The 17,889-nt window shown below is 35.2% G+C and overlaps 1 long non-coding RNA gene across 1 annotated transcript in view; it reads right to left on the reverse strand.

The window, feature by feature from the left end:
* LOC147916674 (uncharacterized) overlaps nt 1–16,642 on the reverse strand; it is a 221,352-nt gene extending 204,710 nt beyond the window's left edge. Inside the window, exon 1 of the long non-coding RNA XR_015552715.1 lies at nt 16,506–16,642. This is a non-coding gene — a long non-coding RNA (uncharacterized LOC147916674). The remainder of the gene's footprint in view (nt 1–16,505) is intronic.
* Between the last annotated feature and the right edge of the window lie 1,247 nt (nt 16,643–17,889).

A 17,889-nucleotide genomic window follows, 5' to 3' on the forward strand; every position in this document is an offset into this window, starting at 1 on the left:
TGATTTCAGGGGTCTTGGATAATTCCTGTAAACTGTCTAAGCCTTATTTTCCTTATCTATCAAAGGAATTGATCCTTACTCGCAGAGTTGAAAGATAACATAAATTAATCTGTACAGAATTATTATTAAATGGCACTGCCTATGTCTTGAAAGTGTCAAAATATTCCTTGGAGAGAGAGACTGGGCATAATGCAGTACAGCAGAGAAAGACTTGGTAATAACTAAACAGATATGTGATTTGGATGTACAATCAGGATATTTGTTTTGAGAAATGTATATTAGTGCTTATTAAGTATTTACAATATTACAGGTGTTGCTCAAGCCTTGGATATATACTAACATATTTAAAACTTAAAATAACCCCACAAGGGAGGCATGGAAACTGGGAACAGAGATGCTGAGTACATATTCACAGGCTAGAAAGCAGTGGATCTGGGATTCAAATCCAAGATGTGTTCATAATCACTGTGATAAACTGGCAGACATATTTTGAGAAAATTCTGAGCACTCTAAATAGTGATCAAACTTCAGTGAAGTGGCTATAACAGAAAGGTAGTCTTTGTACTCTATGTTTTGGGGTTATTATTGCTTAAAACCCCACTTTATCACATGCACTGATATTACCAGTAGTAGCATTTTTCCTCCTGGACAACACTGCTTAGGAGAGGACAAATATCTCCCTGTGACAAATCCTTGCAAAATGATTCTTATAAACAGGAGAAGGAAAAGGTAGAATATACCTGAGGGTACTTGATATTTTAGTGCAGGATTTATTTCTTCAAGCCCACAAATATTTTGGATCACTGCTTAGTTTTATGTAATTTATTCCTACATGTTTATAACTTTTAAACTGCCATAGAATACTACTAATAAATATATAGGAAATGGTCACTCGTTTTTAAACTTATCAACTATCATCCCCATTTTTTAAAAAAATCAGCTCTATTAAGGTATAATTTCATATAGCTCACTAATCTTAAATGCATAATTTGATGAGTTTTAATAAATATATACAGTTGTGTATCACGTGATATAGAATATTTCCATTATCACAAAATTTTCCTTTACTTTCCTTTTCGCTGTGAAGTAAAGGGGCAGAAAAGTCACACTGGAGGAAAGCGGATAATGGATTTGTATTCAGAATATATAAAAGACTCCTACATCTCAAAAATAAGGACAAATAACCCAACTGAAAATAAGCAAGAGTAGAAGAAGAGTTGGATATATACTCCCCACAAAGTATATATCATCCTTATTTTAAGAAAGGAGAAATCTAGGGCTTAGAGAGGATTGAAAACTAGTCCAAGTTTACATTTGGTAAGTGGTGGATTTGAGATTCAAATTGAGGTCAATTTGAGAGTGAAATCTATGTTCTTTAAGTGAGAATAAAAAGAGGTAAAGAGTAGAAAGAGAGAAAGGGAGGTAGGGAGAGAGGAAGGAAAACATAATTATGGTTGTTATAATTTGAATGAGTTGCGTTACATCAAGCCCTACAATTTTCTCTCATATCATATTGTCTCAAAGGAGGACAGAGTAAATCAGTAACGACAGCATTGAACTACCTTGTTACGTAACCAGTACCTATAGAAATGAGAGAGAAAGGTTCCATTTCAATTTTTACCAAGGCAAAGGGAATGCCATTTTTTAATCTTTATTTCTATGGGGATTAAAAAGGTAATGTGATCACATGGTCTGGGGTAAATATTTCTGATGATGATGATTTGGGTTGAGACATTCTAAGAATAGAGAACAAGCAAACAAAAGAGAATTCTGGTAACTTTCAATTAGTCTATCTTCTTTCCTAAGACTATCAAGTAGAGAAATCAAAAGGATATTTAAAAACAAAAAAAAATTGCCATGTACTTTACCAGATGTATGCTAATGAAAAATAACGTGAAAATGAAGCCATGAATGTGTTTGTACAGTGAGAAGTGTGATTCAGCCTTTTTTTGGAGCGAGGTGCTTATTATTGTTTAAAGGTGTTAAAGGAGCATAAGTAAATCACTAAAACAGCTTCAAAACATTTTCTGAGTCATAGCAACTAGTCACCGGTGTGTATGTGGACAGAAATATCCTGTGACTGCAAGAGAAAAAGAAGGCAGACCTGCAGTCTTATCTGGCTTCTGAATTAGTTGTTGTTTTAACTTGTGAGCTTTGAGCTGAAATCGCTTATACTGAGTGAATTAAATTCTCTAAAGAGAAGAGGCCCTAAGATAAAACCATGCGCTGAGGACAAATTGCCAAGAGCCTCAGATCATCATAGCTGTTCACAGCACCTGGTTACTGAGTCCAAGACATGTTCACATTATATTTATCTTCTATTCATAACATCAGTCACAATAACAATAAAAAAATTCCCACTTACAGTCATTTAGAACTTACATATTGCTTTCTCATGCTGTTTCAAACATGTCTCTGAGATATAAAAAGTAGTATTTTTATTCCCATTTCATAGATTTAAATACACCCCTTCCTCAGGGGATATGAACTTGCAGTTTCCTTCTTCTGGAAACTCTTCTTTTAGATATATGAATGGCTAGCTGTTTTACTTCTATTGTATTTTTTAGTCAAATGTCATCTTCTCATTGAGACCATCTTAGGCCACCCTATTTAAAATTTCAATACCCAAACTTTCAACATCCCTTATCCTCCTCTCCTGCTATATTCCTCCTTCCCATAGCACATATTACTGTCTAATATAATTTATCTTTTTTATTTACCCTGCCTATTGCTTCTTTCACCCCTCTAGAGTGTAAACTCTATGAGTCTATGTCTATGTGGACAGGGATTTAACAAACACCATGCACTCTGATTGACATTATTTGATTGAATTAATGATAGAATCACAGCTAATGGGTGGCTGAGATAAAATTCAAATTTAGGCTCTCTGACTGCATGTTCAATTTTGGTTTTTAAATACCATTCATAGAATGTTTACATGAAGGAAGTTGGGGGAAGAGTTAGAATGGTTCAAATATGGTTAACATTGAAAAAATTAAATCCTTTATCTTCAATATGAAGAGTTGATCAATTCATATGTATCAGCATAAGTATTCCAACACATTTTGGATCTCACAAAAGAATTTCTTAAAAAATATTAAAATTTTGAATTTTTGTTATATTTACGCTGGTCAGTTTGCATTCACTCTGTGTTAGCTTGTTCTATCTGCTATAACAAAGTACCATAGACTGGATGGCTTACAAACAGAAATTTATATCTTACAGTTCTGGAGGCTGGAAGTCTAAGATCAAGGTGTGAGCATGGCGGGCTCGGGTGAGAGCTCTCTTTCAGGTAGCAGACTGTCAACTTCTCATTGTATTCTCACATGGAGAGAGCAGAGAGGGGAAGCAAGCTCTAATCCCACTGTGGAGGGATTTATAAGGGCACTAATCCTATTCTTGAGGGCTCTACCCTCATGACTTCATCTAATCCTAATTACCTCCCAAAGGCCCTACCTCCTGATACCATGACAATGTGGGGTAGGATTTCAACATATGAGTTTTGGAGGAACACAAGCATTCAGTCCATAATACACTTCTTCATGTGAAAAATGTATTGTAAGGTAGGAGATGTCCACCTGGACAAGGGGGAGGTGGATTCTATTTATAGCCCTGTTAAATGTAGTTATCAAGAGGTTGTCTATCTTCTCTGGACTTCAATTTCTTCATCAAAAGTATGTTGGGGCTGGATGGAACTATTTCAAGTTCCCTTTCTGGCCTGTTTCAATGATTCTCATTGATGTATAATTATATGAATTATAAACAGCACTGTAATAGATAAGATTTTCAAGTTCTAATAATGTTTTTGTTTCTAGAAGTCCCAAAACATGCACTCTGTCTAAATATATTTTAGTTGATAATCATCCCTTTACGATGTTTATAAGCAAAGTGCAAATCAAATAAGCTCTGTGAAGCTTGTAACCTTATTATGCTGCTAGTTCCCTGCTACTCTGACAGCTATTTAGATTACTTTTGCATAAAATAAAATAAATAAAAATGCAATTTCATTTCCCAATCCTTGTAATTTGAATGAAGGCTGCACCTTTACTAGCTTCTATATTAGAAATCTCAGGTGACAAAAGAAACAGGCAGGTTATTGCTGAATCAATATTGACAGCATTGGATAATGGAATTTTACTGACTAGTAATAAGAGACAGACAAAAATCCTCCGACACCGGAAAATGCTTGTGATAAACATTCCCTAAGAACAGCAATGCACCCGACTCAGCACTTTGTTTTGTTAAGCACAGGCCTAGAGGATCCCTAACCCCTAAATATGGCTTACACTTCTTCATCTATAGTTTTGCACTGCTCAGTGAATTTCTAGTTTCTTGAGAAATGTACGCTTGCGATTTAGTACTACAGAACTTTTCTCAGGCAAATTGAATAAGAGAGCTTAAAGAGTATTTAATATAATGCAGGCAAATTTTTTAAAAGCCCTTATTACTGAACAGAAATCTTTTTAATGCTCTTTGGTCAGACTGACTGTCTACAATGATTGGCTTTGATGAAAAAAAATGTGCCTGGCTAATATCTACAGTAGGGAAGAAAACCTAGCAATTACATTATCCTTTGTTCAGACCTCAAACAAACAAGCTAATAGCTTCTTATTTAGCTAACTGGTTGTGCTTTGATTATAGGCCATTAGTGGACATTATAAAATGAAAAAGTTTGCTTAGACATCTCCCATGGATATTTCAACTTCATACTAATGAGTCAAGTTCAGTCTATTGTTTCATATGTTAGAACCTTAATAAAGCAATATAGCTTAACTTAAGCTAAATAGCAAATGGTTATCCGAACTATATGGTGAACTTCATAATTCCAAAGTAAAGGTCTTTGCTTTCAGCGTAAAACAAAAGTTCAAACTAGGGATCTGAATTCCAACAATAGTTACTAACAGCAGAAACATTTGACCTATCCCAGAGATTTAGTTTGTCAATTTATATTCCCTGAGGGTAGTCTTATAAGTTCTCAGTCCTATACCCATATTTACTTTATTAGTACTACCTTGACTTTTTTTGTGTGTGTGTGAGGAAGATCAACCCTGAGCTAATATTCGTGCTAATCCTCCTCTTTTTGCTGAGGAAGACCAGCTCTGAGCTAACATCTATTGCCAATCCTCCTTCTTTTTTTTTTCCCCAAAGCCCCAGTAGATAGTTGTATGTCACAGTTGCACATCCTTCTAGTTGCTGTATGTGGGACGCGGCCTCAGCATGGCCAGAGAAGCGGTGCGTCGGTGCGTGACCGGGATCCGAACCCGGGCCGCCAGTAGCGGAGCGCGTGCACTTAACCGCCAAGCCACTGGGCCAGCCCAACCTTGCCATTTTTAAGACAAGTAGGAAGAACTTGGCTGTAATTGGTTGAGAGTTTGGTAAGAATCAATAGGAGAAGAATAAATAATCAGCAGAAGATTCATCGAGGGCTCTAGCCCAGAAAATAGGCAATTTGTGGCTGGAAGAGGTAACTGTGGGTGAGTCATTGCCTGAGGGGAGAATATTTTGTCTACTTGAGGGTTAAGTGGCAGTACAGACTCTTCTTTGAAGACAGCTGCCTAAGCAGAGAAGAATTTCAGTGTTTCAGTCCTTAGGAACAGACATTCTATCTCCTACTCTTCTGATTTCTTTCCCAATAGGGAACACTTTTCTGATTATTTGCCCTTCTCTACTTTGAAAGAGTAAAAGCTAGCTTTGGCTTGTGATTTGAGAGACATAACAAACTATATTTCTCTATCTCTAGATTCTTTTTTCCTTCCCCATTTGGCGCAATATTCTGACTACTGAATCTCTATTGAACGAAAATAATTAACATTATAAAATCAAGGTCACGCCTCCATCATGCTTCGTTTGTACGATACTTTACAATTTACAAGGCGTTATTATGTATAGTATTTTTTCTCACAAGTAATTCGAGGAATGTATTAATGTAATTGTCATGTTACATATAAGGAATGTGGGGCTCTGAGATTATTGAATGACTTGCCAAATATCATAGTGCTATGATTGTCCAGCTTGGTTATGAAACCTAAATCTTCTAATGCCTGGTTTCTACTCCTTCTTTAGCACATTACTAAATATGGCATCTTCTAAGCAAGGCACCCTTGAATATTCTTCGGTATTAAATTCTTTGAATGATACCCTAGAAGTGAAGAAGGAAGGAGATGAACTTTAGAGACTACTAAGAAGCAAAAAAAACCCATAAAGAAATCCTGGAGGACACATGCAGTTAATGCTTTCTTGACAGAACCTTGAAGAAATATGTGCCAGAATAGATAGATGTTGAAACATCTCTCTGATATGGGAGTTCACAGACAGAAGAGTGGGTATTAAGGTAAAAGTAATCAGGAATGCTTGATGAAGAAGCTGGCACTTTCCTTGAAAGACAATTAGGATTCTGACATGCACAGATGGAAAGGTGAGGGCATTGTGACTAGAGAGAATGACATGAACAAGTCTAAAAGTTATAATGCTTAACAAGTAAGTGCTACTCCAACTAGGATCCAAATTTATGAGAGAATGAGAGGCATGTAAAAAAGTTGTAAGATAAAGAAATAGAGAAATAAATAGAAAGTTGTGTTAAAGCAACAGCACCGTGTATCTTACACAACACATTAAAGATGTTAGACTTTAGAAATCAGTGAGGAATTCTATCAATTTTTGATCTTTACTAAATTTTGAATTGATGCAGGATGTTAATCTGACAGGAGTTTCAGAGAACATGAGACATGGACAAGACAAAAGTGAGATTCAATTAGGCTCCTTGTAGAGATTTCAGGAGTCCAGATCTCAGGTAGATGCCATATGACAGTCAGATGGTAATGTCTGGAGGTGGTACCCAGGACACTGTGTGTCTTGTGTTTAGGATTATTTGGTACATATTTCACAGAGATGGGATGTATGACTCAGATTTTTATTCAAGTCCAGCCCCTATTATAAATAGATTTTGATATTTTAAGACATTTTTATAAAATGGGGGCAAATTATTGATATTTAATTGTATTTCATAGATATGCTTGGTGAATAATTCTGAGCTCTTCTTGAAGCTTGAATGTGTGACTTGAAGCTGCTGAGAACACAGTGTAAACATAGTCAATGACAATCATGGCAGCGCTTCTTTAAAGAGTTTCCAGTGTTGCTTAGGAGTCACGCAGAGAATCAAAGGACCAAACCAGGCCCATTCGTTTAATGTTACAGATAAATATTCTACATGGATATCAAATAAAATTAATAGTATAGTTTTATCTTTTTCATTTTTGGAAATAATTTGACTCAATTTAATTATGATAAGTAAAATAACATAGGATGACCAACTGCTGTTTAACCAGGACTATCCTGATTTTAGCGGTAAAAATTGTGCATCTGGAAAACCCATCATCCCAGGCAAATCAGGATGGTTGATCACCCTAATATTTCATTATAATTAGAAGTAGCCAAGTGTTTGTATCTAGTATGGAATTGGTCATTTTTATTTTTAGTTATAAATGACCTAGTGTATGCCCTGGCATTCTCAGGTTAATCAAACTAGAGGCCTTAAGTTCAAACATGTACCTTATTTTTTTTTTTTTAATTTTATTTATTTTATTTTTTCCCCCAAAGCCCCAGTAGACAGTTGTGTGACGTAGCTGCACTTCCCTCTAGTTGCTGTATGTGGGACGCGGCCTCAGCATGGCTGGAGAAGCGGTGCGTCGGTGCGCGCCCGGGATCCGAACCCAGGCCGCCAGCAGTGGAGCACACGCACTTAACCGCTAAGCCATGGGGCCGGCCCAGTGTACCCTATTTTTGAACGATCAGTTTAGCCCCTTCTAAAGACAAGACCCAAGGTGTGTTTTAAAATCTATCAACAATATATACAGTGTTTGCTATTTTAAGCATGTATACACATCTCTGTACTATTTTAGCTTATGTATAAATGTAACCAATGTAATCTGTTTTCTTTTATGACATAAGAGTCTAGCAAACAGAATTTTAACCATGACACCCAATTCTAGAGAAGAAAAACATCTCCTTTGTTTTTATAGGGGAATAATTCAAAGAAATCGATGTTTAAAAAGCTGAAACGAATCAATATTTTGGCACAACTGGTCTATTCCCTGCAATGCAGTGTTTTCACATACATCTTCATGTAAAACCAAATTGAGATTGTTCTCATTGAAGTGGTGGTATATCTGAAATGTAACCTGTTGACATAAAGAAAGCCATAGCATATGGAACACAGAGGGAACGCACACACAAACACCCGTACACACACACTCTTTTTTGAAAGCTCAGCAAGACTGAGGTAAGCTGTTTCAAAATATCTGCACAGTGCAGCAATTTCTCTCCCTAACGATTCTTCTCCCACGTCTAGTAAAAGAAAATGCAGTTCCTTTTTAAATAATTCTCTTTGGAGATTTACGCAAGAGTAAGGAGAGTCAGGCTCCCTTCACCAAGTGATACGATGGGTAGGCCATGCCGTTGCCTGGCAATCCAGCTGGACTATTGCATTTTAGGTGGCGTTCTGTCTCCATTCTTTTCTTTTTGTTTTGCCCTCCCTTTCTAAATCACCTAAAATAGAACATAACCTTAACATGTGCACAAAACTAAAATATTTCTTTTAATTAATTGATATGAAGATTATGCACACTGAAATGAATTTTAGAAGTTCATGATTTATAAGAAATTCCAATTACTAAAATAGAAATGAGTGGAAATAAAATGGGGAGTTAAGAAATACTTCTCTCACAAGGCATATCACACAAGCAAAATTAAATTGATAGCCAAAGAAAACTTATTAAATCAATTTTTGAGTGAAAGGTAGCTTCTGTTCTCTACTGCCAGTGCCAAATTTCTCAGCCATATTGGTGTATTAATATGCAAATATAGCTTTCATTTAGTTAGCTATTTACTCATAGGGAAACTTCATGAAAGACCAAGAAAAATACAGATACTGGCAAATTTTTTTTTAGTAATATGAATAATACACATATGAAAATTGCTCTGGGTCATGGTCTTTCTTCTATCATGAACTAATTGTGCGGCCTTGAGGCAAATCACTTGAGTTCTGTGCACACGTATAACTAGGAAGCTAAAATGTGCTTTATGGTCTTTCCCAGGTGAAAAAAATAATATATAGGATATATATCTTCTGATGTTTTGATCAGTCACTCTTTAATTATGCTTCCTTGGCTCACAAAAAGGAAAACAAAAATCCCAGAAAATTACCTTCTCGTTGGGCACCACCATATCCCCTGTTGTGTGTTCTTAGGGTGATCTGCTGTTGATGCTCTAAGATGCTACCTGCTGCCCGCTGTGCTCCAGCCTTCCCTCAGACCACAGCCACATTGGCCCAGGCTATGTACTTGTTCTCAATTTCCTTATTTTCTCTCTACTTCTCAAACGGGTGGGTCTGGAGTATTTTCCTCCTGAATAGCCTAACTGGCTGGTTTCCACAGATACTATATACTTCTGATCTTCTGTTTCCTCAAGCAGGATGACCTGCTGCCCAGAGCTCAGCTCTAATCAGGAACAGTTCTCTAAAGCCACAATCCTGTCCAACATCTCACTTTGAGCTACGCCACTGCTCATCTTAAGGAATTTTAATTTCAGACCTATATTTAGAAAGTTCATTTTACATAGGAGACGTCTAGAAATAGCATCAGATTTTGAGAGGTGTTTGAGACCTCACAAAAGTTTATGAACTATTGGCCTATATACCCCTGCTGAAATGAAATGTGGATGTGAGGCTGAGTCAAGTCTGTGCTCTCCAAGCCCATTTGGAAATGGAAATCTGGATAAGTGGCCACTGACTTTTGATGTTAAAAGTCTATTGCTGAGTAAGTTCTTTTGGCTTTATTTCTAACTTCTGTCACTTTTTCCCTCTTTCCCAGAAGTTAGCCCACAATTGAGTTCCTAGCACAGCTTGTGTCAGAGCACATAGAGGTTTATTTCAGATAACCCTTATAAAATACAGGTTCAGGGGCCAGCCTGGTGGCATAGTGGTTAAGTTCTCATGCTCTGCTTTGGCAGTCCAGGGTTCATGTGTTCAGATCCCAGGCGCGGACTGACACATTACTCGTCAAACCATGCTGTGGTGGCACCCCACATACAAAATAGAGGAAGATTGGCACAGATGTTTTGGCTAACTGGCACCAAAAAAAAAAAAAAAAATTTCTGGTTCATTGCTTCAATACTGTTCTACACCCCATTTAAAAATATTTTCCCTGATTTCCTACCAGAGTTCAGGGGGTTTTGGCTCTCTTGCTACCATTTATTGTATAATAAAATAAAATATAAAATATAAAAAATTATATTTTTATTTCTAGTGTCCTTATACAAATTAAATGGGAGTGTAATATAAATGCAGGTTTTAATTTATTTTACTTTTCTTTTTCTACAATTTTTTCTTTCTCTACCTCCATATGAATAATTTCAACTTCCTCGTCCTGCTCCAGGTTACCCACATCAACAACCTGAACAACAAACCTGTAACTAGTTTACATTCATATACGTTTTCCTTCATGCTAACAAAATAAAACATTCACGTCTTTAGTGATTAGATTAAATATGTATGTATCTCTCTAACATATAGAGAGAATATGTATTAATACAAATGTGTATATAAAAATTATATATGAAAAGCTCCTCTTTACAGATGGATACTAACAAATGAATATCACACCTATAAAAGGAAAAAAGGCATTGCCATTTTGCAATGCAATAATTGACTCAGACACGTTCCATCATTATTTGCACAAGCAATTAGATGAAAAGCGGTTAGGAAACACATTTCATGGTATTGTCTCATAGATTACTTGGTAAGAGCAAAAGGAAAAAAACCCACAAATTTACAAGGGTGAGATCTGGAAGTGATCACCTTAACCAAACAATCAAACTGCAGTTGCCATCAAATAGTGGAAAAACCTGACACTGTGTATCTCCAAATACGATTCTACACTGAGTAAACAACGTTGCATATAAAGCTGTCTTGCCCAAAATACCTAACCTGAATCTAAATCAAGCCTCCAGACCTAACTAACTTCCAATTTACAGGAAATTCAGAGGAATAAATTAAATGACATCATGAAGAAACAGACAAATCCAGGATAGGGGACCTTCTTCAAGAAAGCAGGTCTGGACACTTGTTAAAATCACTGTCAGAAATCTCCCCAAATTGAGAATACCTATTTAGCTTAAAAAAGACTAAAGGAGCATAAAAACCAAAAAGCAACATGTAAATATTGAATGGATCCTTGTTCAAAAATTTCAATAGAAGATGGGTTTTTGAGACAATGGGGGAAAGTTAAAAATGAACAAGGTATTAGAAGTTATTAAATTTTTAAAGTGATATTTATGGCTTGAAATGTATGATATATTGGTTATGTACACGTACACACAAACATGGTAAGTATATGTGTATATACATTACGTTATGATTGTGTAGGGAAATGTCCTTAAACTTCAGAGACACCTGCCGAAATATTTATGGGAAAGTATGTAACTCACTTTCAAATGGTTCAGCATATATAAACATGCTTTTCTGTAAGCGTGACTGTGGACAAAGATTATTAAAAGTATATATTTGTGTCTAACCTGCTGATTAGTATTTATTGAAATTTTGATCTCAAATATATATTTTAGAATGTCTATTTTGGTTCTTTTAAAATGTTTATTAATTTTTCATCTCTTTCCTTTTAGTCATATTTTTATTAATTTATTTTACCACTAAACATATTAAAATACTTATTTAATAGTCTGCATCACACCAAATGCCCTTAGTTACGTTGTCTCCATGGATTCTAAAATTTCCTCTCCTCTTTTCCCTTCCAAATTGTGGCTGGACTATAGAGGATTTCTCTTAAAATGTGTATGGGGGGGTATGTATGTATATATTCATGCTTTACATTTGGAATTTCAGATATGTATTTGATCATATTGAAAGAAATAAGAGTCCAGGCTTCATTTTTTAAAAGCATCATCTCTTTTTTCATAATCTCCCAAATATTGCCATCATACTGAAATTTGGATACTCATAGTTTCATTCACTAATAAAAATAAAACAAACAAATGAGTATCTAACAAGGGCCAGGACTTATTGGTGGCTGTGTAGATGGCCTCTGTGTTGCACAACTCTGTGGGGTGCCAAACCCAAGCCCATATGAATGGAATAGGCAGTACATAATCTACAAAACCTTAAAACAGGCTACTATATACAGGAAGAATAGACACTAAAAGAATTAATCAAAGTGAATACTTGAGATAGGAAAAATATTTTACTTAATTCAGATCAACCTGTGTCCATCCATGGCTGATCTGGTAATTTCCAGAGGAATTAATGTGATAGTGTCTTTGATAAGTTGTCCACTTATGAAGTAGTGGTAGATAATACTGTATGGTTACTATAATTTGGTTAATACTTATCATATGCTTTAAATTTAACCTACTTAGAATTATATTTCTGAAAATATTGTTTTGAATTACATTATTTTGTTGTTCAAATTTAAAATAATTTTCTATGCAGGAGTCTATGATTATTAACAAGTTTTACACTAATTATATTATGTAGGTTGGTCGTGATATCACACTTAAAATGTGACTAGAACAGATGTCTCTGTAATACTTTACATTTGCCTTTTGATTAAATGTAAAGTCTCAAGCAGAAATAAAAAATAGAAGAATTTAAATAGCATTCTTGAAACAATTCAAAATGACAATAGTGTTTGTATCTATTCTTTTTTGTCTAATAACCTCAATGACTTTTTTGAGCTTACTAATATGTAAGTCAAGATTGCATTTCACTGTCAATTCTCTTTAAATAAAAAGTGAGATAATTCAAGTTATTCTTCCTGTTAGATAACTATGGCACTTATTATTTTCAAAAAATTGCATTTTCAAATCAAATATGTATAAGTTTTTGTCACAGGTAAATGTCAGTTCTCCTAGAAAAGTCTCCATGATCTGTAGAAAATCTTTCTTTAATGTTAATTGAGCGTATATTTCAATCCAATTATAAATTTTAAAAAATGACTGAAGTCTACATAAAACTAGCATGTGTGTGTATGTGTGTGTATGTTTTCCAGTGCCTGGCACAATTTATGGTGTATGGTAAGGGACTCAGTGAGTATTTGCTTAATCAAAACATAAAAAACATTCAAATGGTTGACTATTCTTACCTTCAAACACTCTTCCCATGGCTTCCATGGTACTACACTCTAATTTTCCTCTTCCCTCACTGGCTCTCTCAATCTCTTTTGCTAGCTCATCTACCAAGGAAATACTATGCAGCGTTAGCTAGTCAAGCACAATGATATTCATACACATTAATTTAAGTGTAACTAAGACAATGATGTAAGTCAGGTTTTCAAATTTTGTTCTACACAACAGTAAGATTTCACACAGGTGCATTGGGAATTTCCAAAGGACTGAGACAGAAACTTCCGGGCCTCTACTGCAACTCTAACCTCTCTAATTTGGTGTATTTTATGTGACTGTGATGTCCTATGTTAGCATATAGCATATGAATAATTCAAGCCCACTTCCCCCAACCACCCCAGGTAAGACACTCACATGCGATATGTCCAGATCTGCAGAGGTTCCCTCTGTTTCTCAGGCATACACTTCCCCAGAGCAAAAGCGAGCTATCAGGAAGGCTGCCGCTTCTTCACTGGCGTAGGTTGAGTAGTTCTCCTTGACCATTTAGCTCAATTCAGTTCTGAAATCAGGACTCCTTTTCTTTCCTTTCCCCATTCCCCTTTCCTTTTCCTTCCCCTCCCAACCTCCCCTTCCTTCTTCTTTACATTACTGGAATGACTCTTTTATCTAAAAGACCTCTTTGTCCTTCCCTATTACATCTGTCAGTGTTTTGCCACTTCATCCCAAGAGTTCCGGTAACTTCATCCCAAGAGTTCCGGTAATCATTCAGCGAAAAGAAGTTGTAGTCGTGATCCCTCTATACTCAAGTTAGTTATGCAATTTTATCTGTCCCCTCAGCCACAAATTTCAAGTTTTAAATGTTAAAGTTTTCCAAAAGCAGGGAAGGAAAGCAGAAAGGGAGGGAGAGTGGGAAAAGACAGAGAGAAGGAGGAATTGCAGGTCCACAATATTAGATATTTGTGTTTTAGTTATTATCTTACTTATTGCTTTATTGGGGTGCCATAAGAGATTTATTTATTTGAATAAAATGTTTTCTATTAGGAAAATTTGAAGACTAATGCTCTAAATTCACTACCTTCAAATTTGATCGGTTTATTCTAACCGAATCACAATATCTGCCTTAGAGTTTCACATACTTAACTATACTCTAATTAGTCATTTCATCATTTTCTCTTCTTTTCTGGTTTAAAAATAACCTCCCTGTAAAACTTAAAAAAAGGAAAAGCATATAAAAAGAAAAAGGAAAATGTGCCTATCCTCATTACCAAGATAAATAGTAATTTTATGATAGGTTATCTAACCATAATATCAGGATGCAACATTTTCACTTATCATTTCTCCATTTCCGTTTTAAAAATATTCTTGAAAACAGAATTTTAAAATGTCGTATATTACTCCATTGTTTAACTAACCATAATTTAATTAGTTATTCAAGCTTTTGATAAAAATTCATAATATCAAATACATTAGTTTATGCATGATTACCTGAAGACCTAACCCTTGAAGAGGAATTAATAAAATAGCACATGTATTTTAAAGGTGCTTAGTACTGCAAAGGGATGAGATTTTCTCTGATCCTTACATAACAGAATTATAAAACCTGGGCTTAAAATACCAGTTTCTTGATAAGTCCAAAACCACAGAATATACTTTTCCTGAACTTATGTAAAGCAATCATTTTCTTAATTATTTGAAATACACAAGATAAATTTTTTCAACTTGCTCATCCAAAATTTATCTATTTATGAAAACTGAGAATTGGATTTCTGCCTTGTTACTAACCCATGTTACTATTTCTCATTCTGTTTTTTCTGTGACCACCTAAGTGCTTATAACATATACACATGAAATATAGGGCATAACCAGATAGGTTTGAAAAATCTACAGCAAGTGAGACTCTAAGTTTGAAATAGATTGATACACCTGAGGATAACTGCTTAAGAGTGTTCTTTGAACTTAAGGAGACTAGGTCACACCATTTTGGTCATTTCTTTCTGGAATTTCAACTGATATAATTTAAGCTAAATTTGCTGTATTTTTAAAATTAATTCTTCCCCTTTAGTGATCCCACCTATACACTCCTTCTGCCCAAAATTCAAAAAAAAAAAAAAAACAGTTTAAAAAAAAACCCAACCTTTCTGGGGAAAATGCCAAGGACAGAAATCCCATACAGTTTTTGCTTAGGAGCTTAAAATATGAGGAAGGCAAACTTTATAGCTTATAGCAGAATAGAAAGTAAAGTTTGGAGTGCAGATTTCTGTACTCGCTCACTGAATAAGAAAGAAGAACATCCATCTTGAGAGCTGTCAGTTCAAGCCCTTTCCCAAACATGACGCTCACTCTTTTAAATGAACAATAGTGCCAAAATAACTCCACCGAGGAATATGCATACTAATTTCTGCATTGTAACTCACTAAATGAGTCAATACAGGATTTGATTAATTGCTTTCTATGTTAATAGCCTTCTTTAATATTAGACACTTTATTTCCTGTGTCATGGTGAACAGGTTAAAACAACATCCACTAGACAAAAGATCTAAGCCCTCAATTATGAATAAAACATATAATAAATGGACAAAACATACAATAATTCAGACAGCAAATTCAAGGAGCTTAAATTTGTAAACTTGAGATATGTAAACTTTTCATAGTGACTTTGAGCTCAGCACCAAGGTGTCAAGGTGTTCTGAGGAAAAGCTACTGTAGTGTTTAATATTTTTAGCTCAACTTTCTCAACATAGAGCAAAATTTTCCTCTCTGCAAAATTATATTTATCAAATGGCAAATATGCTATGATTTCCACAGTCTTAACACAAATCCTTTCTCTTTATACCACATTCTTCTCCAATGACTGTCCATTTTTCTGCTCCCTTTCATAGCAAAATTCCTTGAAGGGTTGTCTCTACCCTTTACCTCTATGTCCTCTTCATCTATCCTTCTGAAGCACTGCAATCAGGCTTTAAACCTACAGTGCTTCACGGAAACTGCTCTTGTCAAGATCCCCAAAGATCTCCACATTATAAAACTCCATATTCAATTCATACTTATCATCTTACTTTCTGTTAGCAGCCTTTAATCCAGTTGATCCACGTACTTCCTTGAACATCTTACGCTCCTGAATTTCTCCCTACCTATTTGGTCACTCTTTCTTCTCTGTTCCTTTGCTCATTACTTCTCATCTTTCAATCTCTAAGCATTTGAGGACCCAGAGTCTACCTTTGGACTCCTTCTCCCTTAGTGAAGAGTCTGCCTTTGGACTCCTTTCTCATTCAGTCTTATGGTCATCTACACGATTATAGGCCCCAAAAGTATGTCTAGTCTGGAGTATTCCCTTGAACATCAAATTCATGTAATTAATTACTTACTCAACATCTTACCTTAGATGTCTAGAGACATTTCAAAATTAACATCTCCAAAGAGAACTTCTGATCTTCCTCACCACTGCCCAAATCTGCGCTTCCCACAGTCTTCCTCTTATCAGAAAATGGCAAATTGTTCTAGTTGCTCTGATAAAAAGAAAACTCTGAAAAACATAAAAAACCAAAAAACCTTTGTATCATCATCAATTCTTTTTTTCACACTCCACCTCCAATCCATCAGCAAATGTCAATTGGTCCAAACCATTATTATCTTTCCTGTGAAGAAATAGCTTCCTATTTGGTCTTTTGCTTTCACTTTTGTCCCCAGAGAGTAGCCAGAGTAGTCTTTTTAGAAACTTATCTTGTCTCTCCTTTAAAAAAATTTTTTTCCTCTAGTGGTTCCCATCTCACTCAAAGGACAAAAACAAATTTTCTTAAGTTCACTGCATGTTTCTTCAAGAGCTGTCCCCTCATGCTCACTTTCTTTGTTGGTTCTCTGATTTCATCTCTACCAGTCACCCCCTGAATGACTCCACTGGAAGCAAACAGACCACTTTACTGTTTTGGAAAAGATCAGAAATTTTTGTCTTTTTTTGTTTACTGCCATATCACTAGCTCTCAGAATAGTGCCTGAGATAAAGTAGATGCTAGCAAATATTTGCTAATTAAAGAATAAATGAATGAATGAATAAAATAAGTAAATCCAATTTCACAGTAAATTTCTGCTTTAGTAATGCCAAGTCATTTTTTTCAGATATAGATAGCAAATGTAAATTTCATGAAAAATAGTGTTGTCTCTATGCTAAATACATAAATTTTAAGGTGCAAATCCAGACAACATTTTCTTAGCCATTTAAAGATCTAGGTTCATTCTATGAATAAAACCTAAATGGTGGTGGCTATCTATGTAAGTCAAAGGAAATTATTGCATTTGTTCCAAGTCTCAGGATATTTCAAAGTTGAAAAAAATCTTACACATTGACACTTTTCTGAATTATCTAATTTGTATGTGCAGAGAATGTCAAAGACTATTTTAGCTATTTTATGCAAATATCCTAATTTGCATGTGCTCTCAAATCTACATGTGAATGACAAAACTAGAAAAAGGGCACACCCATTGGACTTAAGTAGCTTAGACCAAGGCAATTCGTTTTGATCAGTAGAAACCCAACAAGATGTTGAGATTAACATGCATTTTACAAAAAGTTAACATTTAAAACTTCAGTGAATACTTACTTTACTTTTTTGTTTTGTGAAAGAATTTCAATCTAAAATGGAACCAGATGATATGAAATGGAGAATCTCATACATGTACCCTCAGAAGAATGGAACTTAAGAACTGAGAGACTGATTTCCCGTAAATACCTGATTTACAGAAGATGGAGACTTACCTCCTGACCAA

The sequence above is a fragment of the Ceratotherium simum genome, chromosome 7 (assembly GCF_057802395.1).
Source record: "Ceratotherium simum simum isolate JZ-2026a chromosome 7, ASM5780239v1, whole genome shotgun sequence".
Taxonomy (NCBI): domain Eukaryota; kingdom Metazoa; phylum Chordata; class Mammalia; order Perissodactyla; family Rhinocerotidae; genus Ceratotherium; species Ceratotherium simum.